The sequence below is a fragment of the Ochotona princeps genome, chromosome 1 (assembly GCF_030435755.1).
Source record: "Ochotona princeps isolate mOchPri1 chromosome 1, mOchPri1.hap1, whole genome shotgun sequence".
In the NCBI taxonomy this organism is placed as follows: Eukaryota; Metazoa; Chordata; class Mammalia; order Lagomorpha; family Ochotonidae; genus Ochotona; species Ochotona princeps.
The window spans coordinates 58,810,294-58,826,814 of NC_080832.1; the positions used below are offsets into that span (position 1 = coordinate 58,810,294).

Genomic DNA, 16,521 nt, shown 5'->3' on the forward strand with positions numbered 1-16,521 from the left:
TTGACAACACAGAATATTGAGTTGTATCATGGAAAGACAAGTGTCAAAGATGTTTTAACTACTATTATTCTATGGTTAATAAAATAGAAATAAAATAAAATGGAGATTGCCGATGCCCTGTACCATCTATTCTGTTACACACATATCTTAAAAGACTGTAGATAAAGGGAAATAACAAACCAAGTTCTAGAAATCGAAACTTAATAGTGATATTAAGACACAGAAATAAGAATCAAGTTCTCGGGTTTTCATTCAAAGAAAGAATACTGAATAGACATATCTATTTGTGATTTATTGATAAAGGAATAAAGCTTACAGATGCAATTATATGGAGAGAAATATAAAGCTAGAGAACACAAGCCAAGACAGTACACTGCTTTTTACTAGTATGGGGCGGACAGGATTAGAGGACTCCCAAGTTCACGCTGTAACTGTCTCGTCCATGTGTAATCACAGGAGTGTGATCCTGTCAGCATCACACTAGCATTTTCTATTTTAGAGCATATAAGCCTCAAGGAAAAAACAGAGTACAGGCTGGATAGAAACTAAAACAATTCAAATTACTCTTCCCGCATAGACCAAAAATCATTCATTGACTGCTAAATGGGAATGTACCAAGCCTGGGCAATGATAAAGAGCCCTTGAAGTTTCCCTGACCCACCAGAAGGCTCGTTGGACTTATCTTTAAAGCAAATGTAAGGGCAGCTAGCATGAAAGGTAGGTCAATCAGAAAGCTCCCAGCTCAAGAGCCACACAATCACATAGAAATGAGGTTGGCCTGCTGGAGATGCTCAGAGCTCTGCTTCCCTTGATAAGAGAGACAACTTGTTAAACTGTTGCACAAGAAATATAAATATATATCAACAAGCTTTTCAGTTAAAGATTTGATAAGAATATGAAACAGAAGCAAGATAAACACCAGGGAAATTTAACAAGAATGCAACATATGTGCCAAGTGCAATGGATCAATTGGCTTCTCTTTGTAGGCCTGCCATCCGAAGAAAAATAGTGAATCTTTAAAAAAAAAAAAAAGCACCATTACTAACTACGAGTAAATGGAGATTTAATATGTTTAATAACTCAAGTAAATTAGCAGAGATTAAATAAGAAAAGAAAAAAATACAGAAGAAAAATGCATTTTAGTCTATAGAAAATCCCATAAGGTAAAAGAAAGCAATGTAACTTGTACAATTTTATGTAAAACAGTTGGGAAACACACAGATTTTATAAAAAGATTTATTTATATTTTATTGGAAAGGCAGGTCAACAAAGAGAAGCAGAAACAAAGATCTTCCATCTACTGGTTCCTCCCCAAGTGGCTGCTGCAATGGCTGGAGCTAAGCCAATTCAAAGCCAGGAACCAGAAGATTCTTCCAAGTCTCCCATGAGGTCATAGGGTCTCAAAGCTTTGGGTCATCATCTACTGCTTTCCCAGGACGCAATCAGGTAGCTGCCTGGGAAGGGGAGCAGTTGGAGCAGTAACTGGAGCCGACATGGGATCCCAGCAGCTGCAGTTTGAGGGTTCAGTCATTAGGCAACAGCACCGGCCACAAGTTTTGTTTTGCTTTTGTTTTAAACATTTCATGAATTTGCGAGTCATCCTTGTGGAAACCATGCTAATCTTCTCTGTATCATTCACAGTTTTAGTTTATATGCTGCTGAAGCAAGCACCAGCAATTTTTCTTTTCTTTTTGTAAAGAGGTAGAGTGACAGAAGGGATATAGACAAAGAATGAGAGTTCTAATTCATTGGTTGTTTCTCCTGATGCCAGTCATTTAGGCTTCCTACATGTGTGGAAGCACAAAGTCACTGGGATATCACTACATCTATGATCTGTATTAGCAGGAATTTAGAAGCAGTAATAGAGATATGAAATCTGGGCAATTAGGTGTCCTCATATTATGAATGTTAGAATAAAAAGGAAACTAAGTGTCTTAAATACTTTAAAAGTGTTAAATACTTTAATTATCATGAGTTTATTAAAAGAGGAAAAATAGTTGATAAATGAAAAAGGGATTATAGATGAAAAAGGATATTTTGTTTGTATCCTATTTTGGAAAGAAAAAAAAACCTTTATTTAGAGAAATTTAGCAAAGACTGATATAGGAGTATTAAGTATCAACATTATTTACATCTATGTAAACTTATTTCAAACATTTTCCCCTAAATTTTACATACGCTTCAGTATCTGTTTCTAAAAAGAAAATCAGTTAAAGAGAAAAAGTAAGGAGGAAAAGATGAGTGATTATTTCTTACTACCCAAGAGTAAAGTAAATAATTTCCATATGTATATATACATATGCATGTGTTTGTGTGTGTGTTTAGATGTGTTCTAAATATATATACATATATATGTATAGATATAGATATAGATATATAGATATATAATTTATTGTAAAAATTGTGATCATTGGACCTGGCACAGTGGCCTAGCAGCTAAAATCCTCACCTTGAACGCGCCAGGATCCCATATGGGTGCTGGTTCTAATCCCAGCAACCCTGTTCCCTGCTTGTGGCCTGGGAAAGCAGTTGAGGATGGCCCAAAGTCTTGGAACCCTGCACCCACGTAGGAGATCTGGAAGAAGCTCCTGGCTCCTGGCTTTGGATTGGCTCAGCTCCAGCTGTTATGGTCAGCTATGGAGTGAATCAACGAACAAAAGGTCTTCCTCTCTGTCTCTCCACCTCTCTGTATATCTGACTTGCAATAAAAATGAATAAATCTTAAAAAATTGTGATCATTTCATAACTTCATGAAATGAAAATTTCTACAACTTTCACACGGCAAATGTAAAATTATTTCTAAAGCTTTAATGATTTGACATCAACAACAAAAATTTTGTTTTTGAGTATTTCTCTTTCTTTTAATTTGAAAGTCATATAGACAAAAAGAGACAGACACACAAAAAGAAAACTTTCATCCTCCAGTCATTCTCTACATGGCCACAACAGCCAAGCCTGTGCCAGGCCAAGCTCAAAACAGACTTTCACATGGGTGTAGGGATCCAATCTCTTGAGCCATCACCTGCAGCCTCCCAAAGCGCGCATTAGCCGGAAGCTGGAAATGGAATCTTGGCCAGAATTTGAACGCAGGCACTTTGACATGATGCACACATGTTGGGGCAAGTGGCATATTAACTCTAAGATGATGTGTGTTCCAGAAAATTGGGTTTTTATTTGATGACTACATGGTTTACAAATATTATTACATACTTAATGTTCTCCACTGAAGCTTATAGTAACAAATGGTCTTTTCCAGTACATTACCTAAAAAAGAACTAATATTTTATAAATTACAAATGCAAGATTTATAATTGAGTAAATATATTCCTTCTTTTTTTAATTTATCCATTTTTTTCATTGGACAGTCAGACACACAGAGAGGAGGAGAGATAAAGAAGATATTCCATCTGATGACTCACTCCCCAAGTAGTCACAACAGGTGGAGCCAAGCCTATCCAAAACAGAACTGGCGTCCATATGGGGGATCCCGGTGCAAGCAAGGCGAGGATTTTAGCCTCTAGGCCACTGTGCCAGGCCCCAAATATATTCATTCTTAGAGGCAATGGAACTATGGGTAGCAAAAAAGAATTTTATTTGGGAAAACTAAAATAAAGTGCAAGATAACTAATAAGATGAGAATACTATTGAAAATATCGAAGCAATTTTTGCAGATTTCAATATGATTAGTATTCATCTAAATTTTATTCAACTATAAAACTGTGTGAGGTAACAAGCTTTAAATTTATTTACTGCTTTGTTCACTTTTTCTTTATACCTTGCTTTCCTATTCCCTAGTTTCATTAATGCAAAAACAATTTTTTTAAATGAAAACAAAAGAATGCATTTACAAAGAAGAGCAGGACAAATTGTGTCTGGGTTCTTGACTTCATAGACTGCGGGTTCTGGAGACCGAGGTCAAACTCTATGGGCAATGGTCCACAATCAGACAAAAATCCCTGACCAAGATTGAGCCCTGCACCTGTGTGTACACACTTGGATACAGATCCAGTGTCACAGAACTGTGCGTTAACAATGTCCTGGATGGCCCAGCGCGGTGGTCTAGAAGCCAAAGTCCTCACCTTAAACACACCCAAATCCCATATGGATGCCAGTTCTAATCCTGGCAGCTCCACTTCCCATCCAGCTCCCTGCTTGTGACCTGGAAAGCAGTCAAGGACCACCCAAAGCCTTAGGACCCTGCACCCGCGTGGGAGACCTGAAAGAACTCCTTATTCCTGGCTTTGGATTGGCTCAGCTCCAGCTGTTGCAGCCACTTTGGGAATGAATCAACAGATGGAACATCTTCCTCTCTGTCTCTCCTCTTCTCTATATATCTGCCTTTCCACAAAAATACATACATCTTTAAATAGCACTGTCCTGGAGATATTCTTGTGCTGACTTCCCTACTTGTGTCATCAAACATCATGTGTGCTATATCAGCTCCTATGATTTGACTCCCCAAAGCAGTTCAGTAAAAGATTGAGGCAAGGAGTCTACTGGGTCAACCTCCTTTAAAAATGGGGACTTCCCTGAGGTTGTACCACTCCTGTAGTCTTTATCATGTGTCAATCTCACTCCTTATTCTCTCCATTTTGTGTTACTTCCCTTTTCAATCCTTTTCCTGCCGCATGGGTCACAGTAATTATGATATCATTACAGAGGCTAACAAGCAATCTGGTTGCTGGAAGATGTTATGTTAGTCTAGCTTTGAGAACCTGTACACAAGGAGTCTATAAATATTCAACATTTAATACATATTAATATTCATTTATTAAACCAATATATTTAATATTCATGTATAAATAAAATGCATAGGGCCCGGCGGCGTGGTCTAGCGGCTAAGGTCCTCGCCTTGAAAGCCCCGGGATCCCATATGGGCGCTGGTTCTAATCCCGGCAGCTCCACTTCCCGTCCAGCTCCCTGCTTGTGGCCTGGGAAAGCAGGAGAGGACGGCCCAAAGCTTTGGGACCCTGCACCCGCGTGGGAGACCTGGAAGAGGTTCCTGGTCCCGGCATTGGTTTGGCGCGTACCGGCTTGTTGCGGCTCACTTGGGGAGTGAAACATCGGATGGAAGATCTTCCTCTCTGTCTCTCCTCCTCTCTGTATATCCGGCTTTTCAGTAATAATAAAATCTAAATAAATAAATAAATAAATAAATAAATAAAAAATAAAATGCATAAACATGTTTATATACATATATATGTGATATGAAAGCCATGTGCTTTCTGAGAATGCACATTGGCTTGTAGTTTCCCATATCCTTCCCTGATGAGTACTATCTTTCTCCAGTTTTCATTGAGCATTAAGTGCTTTAACAAATCTCATTAAACATCATGTTCTCTGGGTTGAAATAGCTAAATGAATCTCTCCTCTTTAACAGTCATAAATTCAAATGCTTACCTCCATCAAGAAATACAAATGAATACAAAGACCAGATGGGAATAACAGTGATTAGGAAAATCTAGGCTTTCTTACCAGGGCAGCTGCTCCTGAATCCTGGCTAGTGGCTTGGGCGAATGTGACTCCTTCTTTTATTATTGTGATATCTTCCTGTTTTTAATGCTCGGAGGGTAACTCAACTTTACTCAAACACATGTTCAGGTGAAATTTACAACATTTAACTTGAAAATTACTCAATAATGACATATTTATTCTTCATGATATCAGTAAGAATACAGATGTATTTCATGTACTAACCAAAGGATGCAAATTGAAATATGATCCCCAATAGCTCTAGAACATGGAATAAATGCTGAAATACACAGAATATCACAAAGGAAGCAACAAATATATTTAAGCAGAATGAAAAAATTCACAGTTTCTAAAAAAGGATTCTAGGTTGAATAGAAGAGTAATTCAGGAGTCTAGTGTTGACTGAACCCATCTATCAATATTGTGTTGTAAAAATTGATATTCTAGAATAACATGGAAAAGAATGGATTAAGTCAGGTTCTGAGTATATTATGGTGATATCCTTATTTTAAGAGCGTGTTTCCTTGAAATCATTTGGAAACACATTAGAAAACTTTTTGTGTTTATATAAATGAAGAAAGGTTTGAAAAGTTGAGACCAGTGCTCTGTGGATAAAGCAGACTGATGTGACAGCATCATCCCACATGGGTGCGGATTCCAGTTCTGGCTCTCCTCTTCTGATCCTGCCCCCTTCGTAAGGGCCTGGGAAAAGCAGCAGAGGGTCTGAGCCCCCGGCACCCACGTGGCAGTCCCAATTGAAGCTTCCAAATCACGCCTTCAGCCAGATCCAGACCTGGTAGTGGCAGCCATCTCTCTCTCTCTCTAACTCTGACTTTGAAAAATAAGTTTTTTAGAAAAGAAAGTTTTCCAGGCATTGCCGAAAAAAATAACAGAATACTTTAAGAAATGGTGAATAAATTTCTGATGACTTAAATGATTCTTATTTTTAGGATTTATTTTATATATTTGAAAAACAATGGGACAGAGAGAAAGGTGGACACACATACCCACAAAGAGAAAGAGGGAGAGAGAGGGAGAGATCTTCTATTCACTATTCACCATTTCACTCCTAAATGACCTTATGGGTTAGGGTTGTGACAGGCCAAATCCAGGAGCCAGGAATTTGATCTGGATCTCCTTTATTGGTGGCAGAGGCGCATGCCACTTTAGGCATTTTCACAGGTGCATTAGCAGGAAGCTGGACTGAAAGCAGCATGTGTAGCCACAACATGTTTTTAGTCCAGTATATGATAATGACATTTCAGGTCTTGACTCAACTTTCTACAATACAACCCTAGATCATTAATTTCAAGTGAAAAAAAAATCCATTATTAATTTTTTAAAGATTGTTTTTCATTGCAAAGTCAGATATGCAGAGACGAGGAGAAACAGAGTGAAAGATCTTCTATCCAATGATTCACTTCCCAAGTGACTGCAACAACTGGAGCTGAGCCAATCTGAGGCCAGGAGCCAGAGGCTTCTTCTGGGGTCTCCCACACAGGTACAGAGTCCCAAGGCTTTAGGCCATCCTTGACTGCTTTCCCAGACCACAGACAGGGAGCTGGATGGGAAGTGGGGCTGCAAGGATTAGAACCAATGCCCCTATGGGACCCCAGCAAGTTTAAGGTGAAGACTTCAGCTGCTAGGCTATTGTGCCAGGCTCTACTATTATTAATTTTTTTTTATTTGAACATACTAAGGCCTCAAATTTATGTCCTAAAAACTGAAAAAAAAAAAAACCAAAATAAAAATATCATCCCTGAGCTCTGGCCTATATATGGATCCTCTTAATTATTAACAATGGATATATGAAGATAGAATAGCAAAGAAGATGTTGTATCCTTTTTTTCACTCATCAAATGGTCCCCACAGCCATGCCTGGGCCAGACTGAAACCATGAGCTCTGTTGGGCTCTTCCACATGGGTTTCAGGGGCTCAAGTACTTCAGTCATTTTCTTTTTCCTCTTCAGGTATGTTAGCAGGGCTCAATCAGAAACAGGGCAGCTGGACTCAAACCAGTACTTGAACACATGGGATCCCAACATGCAAATGACTTAACCTGTCCCAGGCTTAGTACTTTTGAATTTTGACTTATTCTGTTTTCAGTAACTTCTGCCATTTATTAGTTCACTGTCTTTTTGAAACAAAAAAAGTGTTATGGTTTGCTAGCTCTCATAACACGGAAAATACTCTGAAATACACTTATATTTTGTCTAATTGGTGACCCTTGAAGCAAAAGTATAGCTACTTTATTTCATTTAGTACTTTGTTTTTATGTCATTTTCTTGCTTTTTTTTTTTGGTTTTCTAATCATACTATTTAAAATTAAGTTCATCAGTCACATATTAAATTCCCTACAGACACACCATATTGTATATTTTGCCCTAGAATATTCATTTAACCAGGTAAGCATATGTATGCGCTTATATGTATATATATTGATTTTTATTTTCATATATCAATGATGGCTATAATATTTCTCCTGTAAAAAGTGTTTAATATTTATTTTTAACATGTATTAGAATGAAAAATATTTTTATTGAAAACTTTTAACCTGAGATCTATTGATATTATCTGACACAGAGACTGATTTCTTTGTCCAAATAAATATCTTGAATTTGACTACAACATATTCTTACTTTTGCTTGTTCATATCTTGGAAACTTTGTGACTAGATATCAGCAATATGATGTTTGATATTTTAAAATACAATCAATATCAATGCTAAACAAATATTAGATACTCAAAAATATAGTAAATTTTATTGTATTAAATAGCATTTTCTATGTTGCAAATTTTTCTTTTACTAGATTCACACTTCCTCAAAATTCTTTGAGCTTATGCTAAAATTGTCTTTGAACTAATTATCTGATACATAAAATCATTACTAATCACATATTATAAAGCCTATATCAAGCTAATATTGCTTAATAAATATTCAATAAACTGAAAATCACATTAGTCTATATTCATGTTGGTAAATGAACTAGCATTTGCTTATTTCCTGTTTTCATAAGAACTATTAGAACAAGATTAACAAAACAAAGTGTATTTTGGCAATCATACATAGAATAGAATATGGTTACCATTGAACACATAATTATGTTAAATTATAGAAAGATGGGTCATAAAAAGAATAGTACTTACTGGTAAAGAAGACATCCAGAAAATGTTAGCCTAAAAGTCTAAAGTATATTTTCACAATAACAAGTTGTGGGCATACAGAATACACAGCAGAAATATACATAAATATATGGATAAGTGAGTGTTTTGTCCTTGGATTACATTCATAACCAACACCTCAATTAAGAGCAAGGCACCAGTACCACCCTAAGAGTCCTCACTATTTTCTTTTTCTTTTTACTATGGAAAATAGAAGTATATGATTAGTTACATGGTATGATTCAGTGAGGTAATATTTTTACCTATATATTAAATGATATATGACATTTACTCATTATTTCTTCTTTTTCTGTTTATAATAGGTAGATGTCTACCTCTATAAATTAGCACAAAAGAATAAAAAATATGCTTACCTTAATGGACTTAGGTAGTTTCTTACCATAGAGATCTTTAATTACATACATTTTATAGGAAATAGTTTCATCCATTTGTTAGAAAGGTTAAAATTTCAGTCTGTTTTGATAAATAATGTTCCATCATGCATATATGCCATGTTCCTTTTATCCAATCATGAACTGATGGAATATAGAGCAATATTTCTCATAAGTGTAGGTCCAAAATTTTTCAACAAAATGAGTATCAAACAAGTCCAGAAATACATAAAAATAATCATCCACACAGCCTTGGTGGAATTTTACCCAGGAATGCAGCAATAGTTCAACATACACAAATCAACAAACATGATATATAACATCAACAAGATGAAAAATTGAAACTCCATGATTATCTTAATAGATCCAGAGATAGCATTTGGCAAAAATACAACATCATTTCACAATAAAAATAATTGAAACACAATTAAGGAAATACATAACAAACCGTAGCCAGCATTATGTTTAATGGGTGAAAGTCTGCAAACGTTTCTGCTAAGATCCAGAGACAGACAAGGATGCGCATTTCCACCACCGTTATTCATTATAGTTCAGCAAGTTTTAAATTAAATCAAAGGAATACAAATGAGAAAGGAAGAAGTCAAATCACCCCTGTTTGCAGATGGCATGATCCTTTCTACAGGGTAATCATCAGGTTTGAAGAGTATAAAAAAGGAAGATTAAAAAAATATATCGCAAGGAAACTGCATAGGCAGACCAACAAACATGTTGCGGGAGGATTGGAAGGAAAAAAAACTAGAGAAAAAGCAGAAAGATAAGTTTAAAAAAATGTTAAAAAAAACTTCAAGGTACCGTGAAAGACATAACATGAATATCTAGAAAGCTCGAGAGATCTAGTGACATACTTAACAATCAAATTGTCAAAAGACTAGGAGAATGCTTTAAGCAGAAGAAGAGAAGCTATTATTCAAGTGAAAAGTTCCTCAATAAAACTATCAATATATTTCTTATCACAAACCTTGGGAGCCAGATAAATTAAAAGTGATAAAAGGAAACAAACAAACAAACAAATGAACAAAAATATCAGCCAATAATTCTTTATCTGGCAAAACTTTTTTTCATGAGCATAAAAGAATCAAGACAATTCTAGAACTATTCTGTAAGAAAACCTAAAGGGAATTGTGAAAAATAAAGCAAAAATTCACAGGACAGTAGCTCAAAATATATGAAAAAATAAAGATCTCCATAAGGGCTAATGCATAGGTGATTGTTAATGCAATGATTGTAACGGTGAGTAGAAATTTCACTTTTTTTTACCTTCTACAAGATTTCAAAATAAAATACATTATGAAAACATTCACTAGTGCAAAGGCTAGACTTATTTTAGCTTTGAGGGTTTTTTTTTTTTGACAATGTTTACATAGTTAATTAGGGTAAAAAGCTACAAGGGCTATAGGAAAGTGCGTAAGACTATCAATCCATATTGTTTCTTTCATATATCTGAGGTAAAGGGCATATTGAAGGAGAAGCCCCATCCAGTCTCCCACCCATCCCAGGTCCCAGATGTGGGGCATGCTCTGAGATACTTGCTCAAGTGATTTTGATAGTGCAACAGTTCTGAATCACTGCCAATCTCGCCACTGCATGCATGATGAGGTCGTTGAAGAATCCACTGACTGACACAGTACATCATAGAGTCTCCATTTGCCCAGTATTTTGCTGCCAACATATAGCTGAGATGGTTGATTGATCTGTTCTGTCTTCTGACTTTTCTTGGTTAGGGTTCTGAGTCCATCATTTTGATTGGGGTGATCCCCAAAGAAACTTTGAGGTGTTCCCAGACCAGATTCTTGTATGTACTAGCAAGCACAGGGCCCAGCACAGTCCATTGCCCTGATCAGCTGGTGGTTGCAATTGCTGGGTTGGTTCTGCTTTCAGCCCCGACTTCCACTGGAACCAATGGGTGTTTGCAGTCCAGCCTGGTTCTGTGCAGCACATACTCGGCCCTCACATAAACCAGTGGGATCTGCAGCCTTGTCAGAGCGACCCACAATAGCCCCCACAAGGCCCACCTCCTACCCTGGTTTGCCAGTATGTGTGGCAGACTAGTCCAGTGTGTCCCACATCCCTTTCTGCTCTCATACTTGTCAATGAGTATTGAACCTTAGTTCCATCTAACCAGCTCAACTATCCAGCCCTCACGGATGTTGTTGAGTGCCTCTCTGTCTAGCCACCCCAGCCCCTGTCCTAGTTTTCATGCCCTCCTGCGGGAGTAGTAACCCAAGAGGGAAGAGCCCACTATTTCCCTCCAAGGTCTCTCTCAATCCTGGTTTATGCACTCTTCGGGTGGTTCTGTGGTTTAATTTGACAGAAATGGGTCCCAGTGCCAGCTTCTGCCAGCTGATGCTGTGGCTAAGCCCAAACAATCCTCACCCATTCTAATTTTGTTTGCACCACGTGATTTGTTTGTTCTCACGTGTGCTGGATGGGTGCTGAAGTCATATCCGGTACAGGTAACCTCACCCTGGCATTCTGTATTGTGGACTGGTTTTTGTCACGACCAAACCTGACTCCACCAACACTCTGTTCTGATGTTTGGATTTGCCAGTGGATGACGTGAACTGATTCAGCCTGGTCTGCCCCCGACCCATGCCAAATGTATGCCAGTGAGACACTTTCCATGGCCTATTCTGGGCTGTTTCGTATCATGCTTCTTGTGCTTCCCTGCAGGGTCTGTGTCCTGCCAGAGGAGTTCCCCAGGATCCTCCATAAGAACACCTCCAAGTGCCAGATTTTGCGCACATACCAGGGGGTCCATGAGCCAGCCCTACTCAGTTCACCTCCTGTCCTAGCAAGAACAGTGGCTTTTCCTGACTGACTTTCAACCCATTCTGGTTCTTGCTATTGGATGTTTCAGCCCAGCCATGGCTCGTCCATACCCACATACGGCTCACACACGGTTCTGTAGGGGTTGAGACCTAGCCTAGTCTGTCCCACATCTACCCTGGTCCTCCAGAACACCAGATGGTGTTGGAGTCTGGCCCGGCCTGGTGCGTCTTGTCCCAGTTCACATTTGTGCCAAGGGAGACTACAACTGTTTCCTGATCAGAACGCAGCCCCATTCCAGCCTGTGCGCTGCTTGTTGGGAACCTCAACCCAGTTAGGGTGTCCCCTTAGCTCCCCAACCGGGCGTGTTTCCAGCCACTGTTCAGCATGCCAGTGGTTGCTCTGACTCATTTAGCTTTGAGTTTTAACAACTTATTATTTTTCTCACAGGTTAAAGCCAAATATACTAAAATTTAGTTTCTGTTATGAATGAAAGTTTATATATCCTGTATAAATATTGTAATGTTTCAATTTTGTGACAATTAGAAAAGATGGGATTAGAGCCATTAGGGAGCACGGTTATTGCATGTCATTTTAGGCAAACTCACTTGCGATAAATTCCATATGAATATTTTAACTTAAGAAAGCTAATCATAAGAAATAGCTTTGTGGTGTATCAGATTGTTCCAACCTGCAGAACACAATGCTCAAACCCTGAGGGTGGACTGAGAATGCCGGGCTGCTAGCCCCTTGGCTGCTGGCCCAAGAAGCACACGGACACTCGTACTTGGTGAAAAAGAATGCCCCCCTCTTTATTTTTAGTCCTCATATATATACCTTCTTCTTTAGGGGAGGGGGAGAGAGGGAGGAGTTTCCTGGGAGTAATTATCTTCATTGAAGCAGGGAAGGAACTAATCATCTGTATTGAAACAGGGGAGGAACTAATTATTTGAACAGGAACAAGGGTGGAGGTTCTATTCTGCTTGCTCTACAGAGGATGTTTTGGCCTAATATCCTGCTTGCTGTAGCTCTGCTTGCCCAAGGCAGGCTTTGCAACAGGCTGTCAGGTAAGCCAGGTCTAAGGCCCATAATGTTTCAATTTTGTGACAATTAGAAAAGATGGGGTTAGAGCCATTAGGGAGCACGGTTATTGTATGTCATTTTAGAAGCTCACTTGGGTAAGTTCCATATGAATATTTTAACTTAAGAAAGCTAACCATAGGAAACAGCTTTGTCGTGTATCAAATTAAGTTGTCGATGGCAATGCATGCATCCAAATTATTTTTGATTATTCTGATTATTTTTCTCCCTAACCAGCTTTCTGCTAAAATGCCTGAAACACAGGAGAACATGTTCCAAATATTAGGACCCCTGATACTCATAGGAAAACTGGATGGATTTGCAGATTTCTGTTTTTGCTTGTGATTTTTGTTGTTGTTATTTAAGATTTTTTTTAATGGAAATGCAGATTTGCAGAGAGAAGGAGAGATAGGGAAAGAGATTGTCCATTTCCTGGTTTAATCCCCAAAATCCACAACAGCTAGAGCCAAGCTGATCTGAATTCAGAAGCCAGGAGTTTCTTCCAGTCTCCTAACTGGGTGCAAGGTCTCAACGAATTTCCCAGACAGTAAGCATGGGGCTCCATTCGAAGTGAAGCAGTGTGTATATGAACTCTTGCCCCTATGATATTCCTGTGCCTCAAGGTGGAAGATTAGTCAGGTGAGCCATCCACTGGCACCTTTTTTCAGGGTGTTAAGTCTTCCATTCCAATATTAGATTAGTTAATGCTGGGTTCTTTATTACATGGAATGAAAAATTTCATTTGCGTCCTTAAGGAAAGGAAATTTTTTTTTCTGGCTTTATTATTGAGGATGCTTTCCCTTCCTCCTATCTGTCTTAGTTGGTTACAGATTTTTAAAAACGATGTATTTATTTTTATTGCAAAGCCAGATATACAAGAGGAGGAGAGACGGGAAGATCTTTTGTCCGTTGATTTGCACCCCAAGTGGCTGCAACAGCCCGAGCAAAGTCAATACGAAATCAGGTGCCTAGAGTCTTTTCCGGGTCTTTCACATGGGCACAGGGTCCCAAGGCTTTGGGGTGTCCTTGACTGCTTTCCCAGGTCGCAAGCAGAGTGTTGGATGGGAAGTGAGATGGCCAGGATTAGAACCAGCACCCATATGGGATTCTGGAGCATGCAAGGCAAGAATTTCAGCCACTAGGCTACCAGTTGATTACAGATTTACAAATTTATTTTGGGAACCTAAATTCCATTCTAGTGGTCCACATATTTGTTTTTATGCCATGCCATACTGTCTCGGTTACAATAGCTCTGTAATATTTGCCCATAATATTGATGCCTCTGCCTTAATCTTTTTATTAAAGATTGCTTTGGTTAAACAGAATCCCTTCAGTTACTATTTATGTATTCATATTATACTTTTTATTTCCATGAGGGATAAATTGCTATTTCGATAGATACAAAAAAAAAACCCTGTAGGTCATTATCCATGATGAAAACAGATATAAAATATTTTAGCAAAACATTAGTAAGTCAAATCAGTAAATCTAAATAGCATATCAGAAAGACCATTTACCCTGATCAACTGAGAATAAACCCAGAAAAGTGCTTGAGAATGGCTCAACACATGCAAATCACTAAACATTACACATCACATCAAAAGAACCAAAAACAAATACCATATGTTCATGTCAACATGTGCAGAAAAAAAATTCCAGTAAAGTTAAATAGTTCTTCATGCTGACAGCCTTGAACAAATCTGTAGTAGAAGGAATTAACCCCTAAATAATAAGCCCATAGTGAACACATTGCAAGCACCACACAGAAATGGGCAAATTTGAAGGAGACCCCAAGCAAGATAAAGGCAAGGCAAAGGTATGCATATTTACTATTCTTAGCCAAATTAGTCTGTTCAGAGAAAGAAATTTAAGGACATCAAGTAAGAAAAGAGGTTGAATTATCCACATTTGTATATGCATTTGCACCATATCTGAAATTCCACAGACAGGAAAGTCTAAGGACTATAATGATTAATAACCTAATATTGTAGAACATAGTTTTCAGAAAACATAAGTAGAGTGAAAATAAGAAATACCGAAAACCTAAGGGAAAGTTCTAAGAAAAATGTAAGGCTTTGAACTTTTCAAAATCACTTATTTACACAATAACAAAAGCCCTAGGAATTGAAAAAATCATGTTTTATACAAGTGAAGTATTTATCTTTAATAAGAGATGTTAAAGTTAGCATGGTGTCAAAAATCAATGCAATCAATATGGAGGCATAATTATATTACTTTTCATTTTACAAATATAATTTAGCAGAATTAAATTCAAACTAGCCAAACTTGTAATTGGGCTGTACAAGAATGGTGCATTAGAATCAAAGGGAAAAAGCCCTGAAGGGTCCTAGGTTTTTGTTGAGTTCATCTTATTACGAGACCAGCTTGATAAATATAGTGTTTCTGATTAAAATCAATTTCAAACAGCAGAACTTCATTTATTTTGATATGGGGTAGATTTTGTCATTTTTCCCTCTCACTGTAGAGAGAATGTTTGAGGGTAAATTGAGAATAAAAGGAAGTAAGCAGCAAATCTTAGTTCCCAACAGTGATAGAAAAGGGCAGAAAACTCTTTGAGGAGATTGTTGCAGAGCAGAAAGAATTTTGGTGTCATTTTAATCTAAGATGTACAAAATAATTAAGAACAAATAAATTCAGCTATTGGTGCTAATCTCACAAACCCTTTAAAGTGGAAATGTATAAAATATTAAGCATTCATCACCCACCAATTTAATGTAGACTCGAAAATCATTAATTAGTCTTCAACATTTAAGTAATTTTCTTTTCTTCCTATCTATATGACATAGAAATATAGATACAGACCTAGACATAGCCATAGCCACAGACATATAGATATAGATATAGATATAGATATAGATATAGATATAGATATAGATATAGATATAGATATAGATATAGATACAGATAGAGTTTGTTACACCCAGCATGGCAGGGTATCAGGTAGACAGAAAGAGAAATAACAAAGCATGAAAAGAGAAGCACATTCCAATGAAAGATTTTATGTCCACATGAGGCAAGAAGCCCTAAAATCTTGATTTTCCCAAGTGTTATTACAGCAATGACCAATCATCAGTAAAGTGCTGCTTCATCAAACATAGCGTATTTTGAAGAGGAAATTTAAACATGGTAAAATTAAGAACATTAGGGAGTTTTGGAGTTTATAAGACAGTTTTTGAATGCAGGTATAATTGAATATTGAGACACTAACAAGTAAGGTGACAATCACAATGTCAGGAAAACTTTTGGAGGATTTGTTATTGTCAACTAACCATTCACTAAGGCCTCCTAGATAATTGCCAGAGAACACAGTGCTTTCTTTACTGCTCCAGCATGCATGGTAACTAACCTGGCCTTTGCCATGGTCAACAAGACACACTTGATGCCTACCTTTGCAGCTCGGTCAAACATGCCTCAGCAGAATGTATCAGGTGCAGGTGTCTCTGAGAGCTAGGCCTTCATTTAGGCCATGTGGTGGTTCCCAGCAGTAAGTGATATACATACGTTTCAACATGCTTTATCCTAACTAAAACAAGTACTGAGGCTTAATTCCTTGACCATTATATATTAGGAGATAGGGCCAATTTTTTGGTGATGGGGTAGAGTCGTC

General features: G+C 37.7%; 1 non-coding gene across 1 annotated transcript; it reads right to left on the bottom strand.

Moving 5' to 3' along the window:
* Nucleotides 1-1,565: 1,565 nt before the first annotated feature.
* On the bottom strand, nt 1,566-1,671 carry LOC131482019 (U6 spliceosomal RNA). The gene has a single exon (XR_009246709.1). It is a non-coding gene; the product is annotated as a U6 spliceosomal RNA (small nuclear RNA).
* Nucleotides 1,672-16,521: the final 14,850 nt, after the last annotated feature.